Source organism: Myotis yumanensis, unplaced genomic scaffold (assembly GCF_028538775.1).
Source record: "Myotis yumanensis isolate MYYU_CA2020_CCGP unplaced genomic scaffold, mMyoYum1.0.hap1 SCAF_8, whole genome shotgun sequence".
NCBI lineage: Eukaryota > Metazoa > Chordata > Mammalia > Chiroptera > Vespertilionidae > Myotis > Myotis yumanensis.
In genome coordinates, this window is record NW_027223759.1 from 13,045,722 (window position 1) to 13,054,430 (window position 8,709).

Here is an 8,709-nt window from a genome sequence, read left to right on the forward strand (position 1 = left end):
GCCCGCAAGTGGTATTTTGTGGAAGAGCCACACTGAAGGGGCCAAAGAGCCACATGTGGCTAGCCAGGCGCGGTTTGCTGACCACGGCCCTAGTCCAAGGATTGGCAAACTCTTTCCGGACAAGGCCAGATAATAAGTATTTTAGGTCTTTGGGCTATACAGTCTTTGTCACAACTACTGAATGAATTCCACTGTTATAATGGGAAAGCAACTCTAGACAATACATAAATGAATGGGTGTGACAGTGCTACCAGGGAATCAGATTCCTCCATCACTCGTGGGAGTGGGGTCCTTACCACATCTTTAGAAAATGAACTTTCTAAGATTCACACAGGAGAATGAATACTTTCTATTGGTGTGGATTACATTTCTCAGGTTCCAGAGTCCCAGTCCCTTAACCCAGTCCTGAAAGGGGGCAGCTGAGGCTCCAATGAAGCCAGAAGCAAGGCCAGGGTCCAGAGCTTCTGTTCCATGCTCCAGCAGGTCCAGCTCAGCATCAAGCTAATTAAAGCCCATTAGTCCACTGTGTGGGTCCCACAGGAGCCACGTGGAGTGTCCCCTGAAACAGGAGTCATAGGAGCACAGGCGAGCAGGAGAGCCAAGAGGGCAAAAGCCAAGAGAGTGTGCTCCCTTGTCCAGGAGTTTAAATATTCCAGGTTCACACCCTTGCAGTGGCCACGCCTATTCTGGCCACTGCTTCCAGGTGTGATTGACAGGTGAGTACCTTCCCACTCACTCAGACCTTACTGGGCATGCGCCTAAACTGCCTTTGTCCAGTCCCTTCCCCCAGCAATCAGCAGGTACAGACTTGGAGAGGGTTCACTATACAGCTTCCTGGCAAAGCTGTATAAATCTCATGCCTATACTATCTAGTCTTCCCTTTACTCCTTTCCTGATAAATAATAACCAGGTTATTATAATGGTATCAGCAGTGTTCCAATAAAACTTTATTTACAAAAACAGGGGGCTGCCCAGATTTGTCCCTAGGATGATAATTTGTCAACCCTTTCTACCCAAAACCTGGAAATTACCTTGTTTCCTTCTCTCTTTACTCCATAAATCTGCTGGGATTCTTGTTCCAGCATCTAGAAGGGTTCAGCAATCTGGAGAAGGGCTGTGTATAACTTAATAAAGAGCCCAAAGATGAAACCTAATTTTGAAAGGCATTATAGGGAGTCAGAGGAGCCTAGCTAAAGAAACTAAGATCTCTTAGTCTCAGGACCCCTTCTATTTATTAACACAAATTGTCCTAAGGCAAGGTGGAGATATACACTTCAAAGGGTAGGGTTAGGTACAGAATCCATTGTCAGATTGGAAGAATTTGCCTACGGCTGTTCAAGGGTTTTGGCCAGTAGGAGGCAATAGCATGTAGATTAACACTTGGGTTGCGGGTGAATTTAAGATGCCCTTAGCTGTCTGGCAGCAAGCAATCATCCCTTTCAGGTTTGGGGAAATGCCCTCCGTCATTCCCAACGGGTGACAACATATGTGACTCAGCCCTTGTTCAGTCCCCAAGTTCCATCAACCTTTTGATGAAACTCTTGCAATTATGACATGCTGGCATTGGCTTCCGGCATAAATCCAAGTAGGTAGATAAACCTGCCAGTCTTACCTCCTAAATATTACTGAAATCCGCTCTTCTTCACCGTCTTTCAGTTTACTTCACTTTTAAAAAATTGCAACCAAAATTTATAGAAGATGCAAGGAAGACAAGCACACCAACTAATGATCAAAGAAAAATTGCTCATGCATCAAAAAGATTGGAGAACAAATTTATGCTTACTGTACTTCATCAATCTAAGGTACCATTGATTTTAAGATGGGAATTATTTTATGCATGCCACTAAGAAAGAAAAAATACAGCCAAAACTATCATCAGAGCTTTTTTATCACATAGAATCTTTATTTTATTCTTCTTGCACAAATTATGTTAGACATAGAAGGCATTGATTGTTGCCTACCAGTCTTGTGCATACATTAAATATACCTGTATATGCAAAATGCATTGGCTAATGTATTCCTAAAACTTCTTGATATTCAGAGTCCCGCTCACATCACTTGCCTTCTGGAGTCATGGAAGTCTGTATCTTTCAACTCAATACTTTCCCCATGCCATGGGGGTGACGGTGACGCAGTATTTCTTAAAAGAATACTCCACAATTATTTCCAAAAATTCTCCCCAGCCCCTGACATCCACTCAGCAAGTTTCAAAGCCCTCACTTTTTTTATCTTACTAGAAGATGTCAAAGGAATATTTGTCAACAATAGCCAAGACCTGCTTTTCTTCCTCAAAGTCCTTACATGATTTGTGGCTTAAAACACTGGGGACTGCGGCTGTCCAGCCATGCCACCGGGAAAGCAAACACCTGTGGTCCTGCTGGCAATGGCAACTGCGTCTTGAATTTTGCCTGGCGGACGATGCGATCATAAAGCAGTCCCGATGTCAGAAGTGTTCATGTGAAAAAAATGTGCATCTTAGCACCCCTGAAAGAGGGTACGTGTTTCCAGTGACAACACATGCTTATGGCATGTATATAACTTTTTTAGGATTCCCCCACTTCAACCAGCTTTTTGATCCATGACCAGTCATTGTTACCTATTAATTAACCAGAGCACCTCTGCTGCCCAGGCCGCCAGGAACTAGACAAGACCAGGCTCCATGGGAGGCGGGTGTGCAGTTTAAGTGCCTCTCTTCACATGAACTTGACACTCTCAGACTATCTCACTGGCACTACCTTTGGCAATTAAAAAAAAAAAAAGAAGTTGTTTTTTCCCCCAAAACTCCTCCCAAAGGGCTTGAACAATTCTTACCCCCTCATCCCCCTTAGCTTGAAAAGACTCAGCCATGGTGGCAGAATGAGCATTAAGGTTCTTAAGCCAAATTCTTCCAGATTAGACCTCAAGCGAGTGAAGTCTTGCAGGACCCACAGGACACAAAAGGAACGAGCCAAGTTTCACAGGAAAGGCCCTCTGACCCTGAGAGAGGGCACGGCCTGCTGGACTCAGCCTGGGAGGGAAGCATTCCGGCTTACACGGGACAGCTCCACGTTAGAGACTGCGGCTGCCTCCCACTTCCTCCTGGAATGAGTGGCCAGTTCAGCTATTGATTACAGAGGCAATGCCACTTATATCAGAGCTAGAAGGGGCCTCAGAGAGCCAACCCCCTAGAAAGACTGCAGGAAGGTGAAGAAAAGTGGATTTGCCTGTGGGACCAGCTTGGTCCAGGAAACAGTGTCCAGGTGATTTTGTCTTTAATTGATGTTAGATTGAGAGAGAGAGAGACAGAGAGAGAGAGAGAGAGAGAGAGAGAGACCAGTTGCCTCCAGCACAGCCCCCCCCCCCCCCCCCCCCCCCCATGGATCAAACCCACCACCCTTCTACCCTTTGGTGACGCTCCAACCAACTGAGCCACCTGGCCAGGGCCAGAGAGCCCAGATTCTTAATCCACCATCTCTCCCCACACCTGGGGACCTTGGTAGCAATACCCTAAATCCTTCAGACAGATGCTACCCCATAAGACAACTCTTTTAATTATTAAAATAAAATGCCACCCACCTCAAACTCTAGAATGGGAAATCATCTTTAATTCCTTTTGAAATGGGAGTGAGCTTGGTGCTGCCAAAGATTTGGTAAAACCCCTTCTTTTAAGCTGAAAATGGCGCTCATGGAAGCATTTTTTTTAAAACTCTACTGTTTGGTTTTCTCTGTTTCTAATAACCGCTGCTGCGGTTTTCGAAGGAACAGCGGCCAAGCTGGGGGAACGAGGCCAGGATGAAGCAACAGACCTTCCAATCCCAGCCCTCAGCTCCTGATGAGACCGACCAGTTAAACATGAGCCCAGGCTCCCTTCCTCCGCAGGCGCCTCTGGAATCCTGAGCTGCAGGGCTGTGGGGAGCGCGGGAGACTTGCCGGTAGGTGTAAAGCGGTGGGGGAACCAGAGGGAAGAGGAGGGGGAGGGGGCGGCCTTTGCTCTGTCTTACCTCAGCTGTAAATTTTCCGGGCTCTACGACCATGAGAATTGATTTATTTTTCATTTAATACAGATTTATTCTGTGAAGCTTTGAACACTCACTGACTCAGAATGGCAGGTTTTCCGTTTAGCAAAGCAAACGCTCAATAACTCTGATTGGATATGAAATTTGTTAATCCGCACTTCCCGTGTTTGGAGATAACCATATTTTCTGCTGCCCCATTTGACAGATCTCCAACCTCTAGCATTTCACTGTTCATCTGAAATGATAAGCGATCAAGGCTCATAACCTATTTTCTTTCCAGACGAGACTGACATTTTTTTTTTAAATCACATTCTTAATATCGCCCAAAGTATCCTGGGGGATCTAATCAGATCTCTTATGCTAACTAGGGAGACACCCCTGCCCCCAAGCCCTCAAGAAAAGATCTTAAGGAAGGAGAAATTAAATTGCCACATCTAATGGGTTCCCTGTGTGACTAAACCATTGTATTATTTCTCATGTTTGAGGAGATACACCAATTTCACAGGCAGGGCCACTCCGGCCGAGAGACTCCTGCTTTAACAGCTGTTGCCTCACGCGCCCCCCACCCCACCCCACCCCCCACTGTGTCTAAGGTCAGGTTCATCGATGATGGAATCCAGCAGTTCTTACTCTAGTGGGCTGAACGCATAAAAGGTTTTTCTGTTGACATTAATCTGATGCTTCCAGGAGAGCCCTCCCCACCCTGTCCCAGGGACACGCTGCCTCCTTTCCCTGATGGGAGGGGGGCGATTAAGATGGGGCAGATGAAAGGGCTTTCACCTGAGAGTCAAGAGCATAGGAGGGTCCGGGTCAACCAGCTGCACCAGACAGGCCTGCCCCTCATGGCTCCCAGCCTTCACCTTGATTCTCAACTATTGGCTGCTTCTTCGTCCCCATTTCTTATGCAAACTCCACAGAGAAAACTAAATTAACCATCTTCAATCTTTTTTGGGGAAGAGTGGCATAAACCAAGAATTCAACAAAGAATAATAATAAACTGATAGCCATCCCTTTTTTTTTTCTGGTTTTCTCACATTGATCATCTGAAACCTTGGGAGCAAAATCTGAACTAGCCCTCAAGGCTGTGAGCACAATGCATAGTTCTTTATCCTCAATTCCACTTACCACACTTTATATGGTTTAAATTACATGTATATAAAATTTACATTAGGTATAATTATATCTATTCAAAATTATATATTATAATTTAATATGTAATATATTAAAATATATAGTTTATATATTAAATGTATATTCTAAACAAGAATGTATACATCTTCTTGTTTAGAATTTATCATTTAAAATCTATACTAATAAAAGGGTAATATACTTATTAGACCGGACATCTTCCGGACGTTCTCCCGAATGTCCTTCAGGACAAAGCCACGGTGGCGGGGGCTGAGGCAGAGGTGGTTAGGGGCAATCAGGCCAACAGGGGAGAGCAGTTAGGGGCGATCAGGATGGCAGGGGAGAGCAATTAGGGGGCATCAGGCAGGCAGGCAAGTGGTTAGGGGTGATCAGGCAGGCAGGCAAGTGGTTAGGGGTGATCAGGCAGGCAGGCAGAGGGGTTAGGGTCGATCAGGCAGGTAGGCAGGTGAGTGGTTAGGAGCCAGTGGTCCCGGATTGGGAGAGGGATGTCCAACTGCCAGTTTAGGCGCAGGAATCCGGCCTAAACCAGCAGTCAGACATCCCCGGAGGGGTCCTGAATTGGAGGGGGTGCAGGCCAGGACCCACCCCCCCCACATCCCCCCCCACTCCCCCCCCTGCATGAATTTCATGCATCAGGCCTCTAGTATAATGAATAATGAAACAAATATAATTATTGTATAGTTCCATAATAGTACACATTCATATACCTAATCTGAATAGTACAATGTGGAATTTTATTTTTTAATCTGTGTTATAAATACGATTCATATATTTTTTAGTTCTATAGTGGACCTCTTTACCTGAACTCAGACTGGGGCCTTATCTTCTCTTTCCTTTTTATGAATCCTACACCTAGTGAACACTGAAAATAATATGAAGCCTGGAGTTTAAAGTTAGCTTTCCAGGAAGTAGTTTGCTCCAATATTAATTTTAGTTATGTTTACATAGAAGCTTCACCACCACCACCACCACCACCACCCTCCAAAAAAAAAAAAAAAAGTATATCTATTTATTGGAGAAAGAAACCAGAAAACACTGTGACTATGTCTCCCTCTCCCTTTTCCTATCAGGTTGTCATTTGACATGAGCAAAGGAAAGGACAAGATAGTTCTGAATTGCAGCAGCTTAGGAGGCTAATTCCACCGGCAGTGATCGGGATTGTGGGAAGGCAGGAGCCCATCCTCTGGCCCATGTGCACGCTCAGCCCAGCGCCCACGCACAAGGAGAGGGCACCAGTGAAGAAGCTGGAAGGAGAAGGGAAGCAAGAACGTCCAAACCTTCCTACACGCACCCATAAAAAGGAGTGGAGGGGGCAGCAGGAAATGTGGAAAGAGCTCCAGACTCAGTGAAGTTGCCTCAGACCTCAGCTCCACTCTCCCATGGCATGGGTACCCTACTGCTGCCTGTCCTAGTCAGCCCAGACTGCCGTAACAAAATACCACCAGGTGACGAGGACAGCAGACATGTGTTTCTCCCATTCTGGAGGCCAGGAGTCCAGGGTCAGGGTGCTAGTGTGGTTGGTTGCTGGGGAGAGCTCTCTTCCTGGGTTGTAGGTGGCCGCCTTCTCCATGTCCTCATGTGGCCTCTCTATGGTGTGTGGAAGGGGAGGGAGAACAGGCAAGAGGGAGAGGGAAAGAGAGAGAGAAGGGCTTTGGTGTTTTTTCTTAAAAGGGCAGGATTTCCATTAGACTGGGGTCCAACCCTGATGACCTCATCTAACCTTAATTATCTCCCAAATGCTCCGTCTCCAAAGTTCATCACATTAGGGATTAGGGCTTCAACAAATGAGTTTGAGGGGGGACACCAACGTTCAGTTTCTTACTCGACTATGCACCATAGACAGCCAACCACAGAGCCTCAGCACCACGCAACAAGTGTTTCTTTCTCAGGCATCTGTGAGATTCGCTGACTTCATCTGGACTTCCTTATGTATCTGGGGTCCAGATGGGATTGGCTGATCTAGACTGGATCTCTGGGCACGCTCTGTCTCTCCTCCAGCAGCCTGGCCTGGCCATGTGCTCATGGTGGCAGCTGAGGAGAAAGAGAGAGAACAAGCCTTTTCCATCACCTTGTTATGTCACAGTTGTTACCATGCATCGGCCAAAGCCAGATGACATGGCTGAGCCCGGAGGCAGCTTGGAGGGCACTGTTAAGTTACACTCCTTGTAGGGTGCAGAGAGGGGGGAAGACCTGGGGCCACCTTTCAATCCCCCACAGCCCCTCGATAGTTGTTCAGATCCCCTTCTACTTTTTAACTGAATTTATCAGGGTAACATTGGTTAATAAAATTATATAGGTGCCAGGTGTACAATTCTAGGATCCATCATCTGTATAGTATATTGTATTGTGTGTCCACCAAATGCCTTACTTCTCTGCGTGCGTTTCCATTTCCCTTCTGAGGGGACCGGAACATGTAGGACCCTTTCTGTTCCGTTATTCCATGATGTTCATCTCAATGTAATATTTCAGGTGTAATTTCAGCCTACTGAAGATGAGAGAGTGAAGCAGTAGTTTAAGCAATATTTTGACATATTGTGGGGGCGGAGGGGTGATGAGTTTAGGTTGATAGTGCTCAAATCAAAACTCGTTGAAAGAGTTGGCCAGAAAGCTCTACTTCGTGGGCTGTGTCTGTTTCCTTGGCCATCCCTTGCAGAGCTTTGTTCCCGCAGGAGAACTGGGAGTGGGGGGGTGGGGGGTGAGGGGGGCTGGCTTAGGCAAAGGGCAGTATCCAGTGGGCCTATTCATAGCAAACTCCAAGTTGTGTGAGAAAGATAGCACCACGTCCTGAAAAGTTACAAGGTGCAGGGAAAGAAAAAGACAAAAGAGGTATTGTACAGACATCCCGACGAATTAAAAAAAAAAAAAAAAACTAGATGGAGATTGAAACAGAAAATCTAGGCCTGTGAGCTTGCGATTGTCAGGATAATTGAGAACAGTCAATTTCCTAAGTGATAATGAACTAATGTTGAAGAAATGTCTTTTTTCAGCACTGGAAACAGGTTGTACCAAAATACCCAATTTAGGGAGATCCCAGAGAGGGTTCGCCATGTGTGTTCCGGGAGTGAGAACCAGGCAGACTGCAGAGCAAGCACATGAAGGCCTCTGGTGTCTACGGTCCCCTCCCCGAGGGAGGTGGGAGCTCACAGCCTGTCCAGTTGTCACCACAGCCGCCCTTTCTGCAGGGGAGGCTGGAGTCAGCCCAGAAGGGACCCCGGTGGCACAGAGAAGGCCAGCCCTCGTCCGGAGCAGCTGAAGGTGTGCAGCTCTGTACCTCCCTGCTCCTTGCTGGGTCTCATGAGGTGTGGCTCCCCTGAGGCAGCCAGCAGAGGACCTATGACCTCATCTCTCCATCTGCAAACAGAGCCGTTCAGGTCAGCCCCGCTGTTTGGAGCAGACACCCTGTCTACCCTGCATCCCCCCAGGTCAGGCGCTGTGTGAGTCACCGACTCACATCCTGTGAGCACCAGCTCCCCCAACTCAGACCAACCAGCTGGGGGCGCTCACGGGGCAGAAGCCCAGCCAAAGAGAAGCGGGTGGGGGAATAATAAAGATGGGATGTGACCAG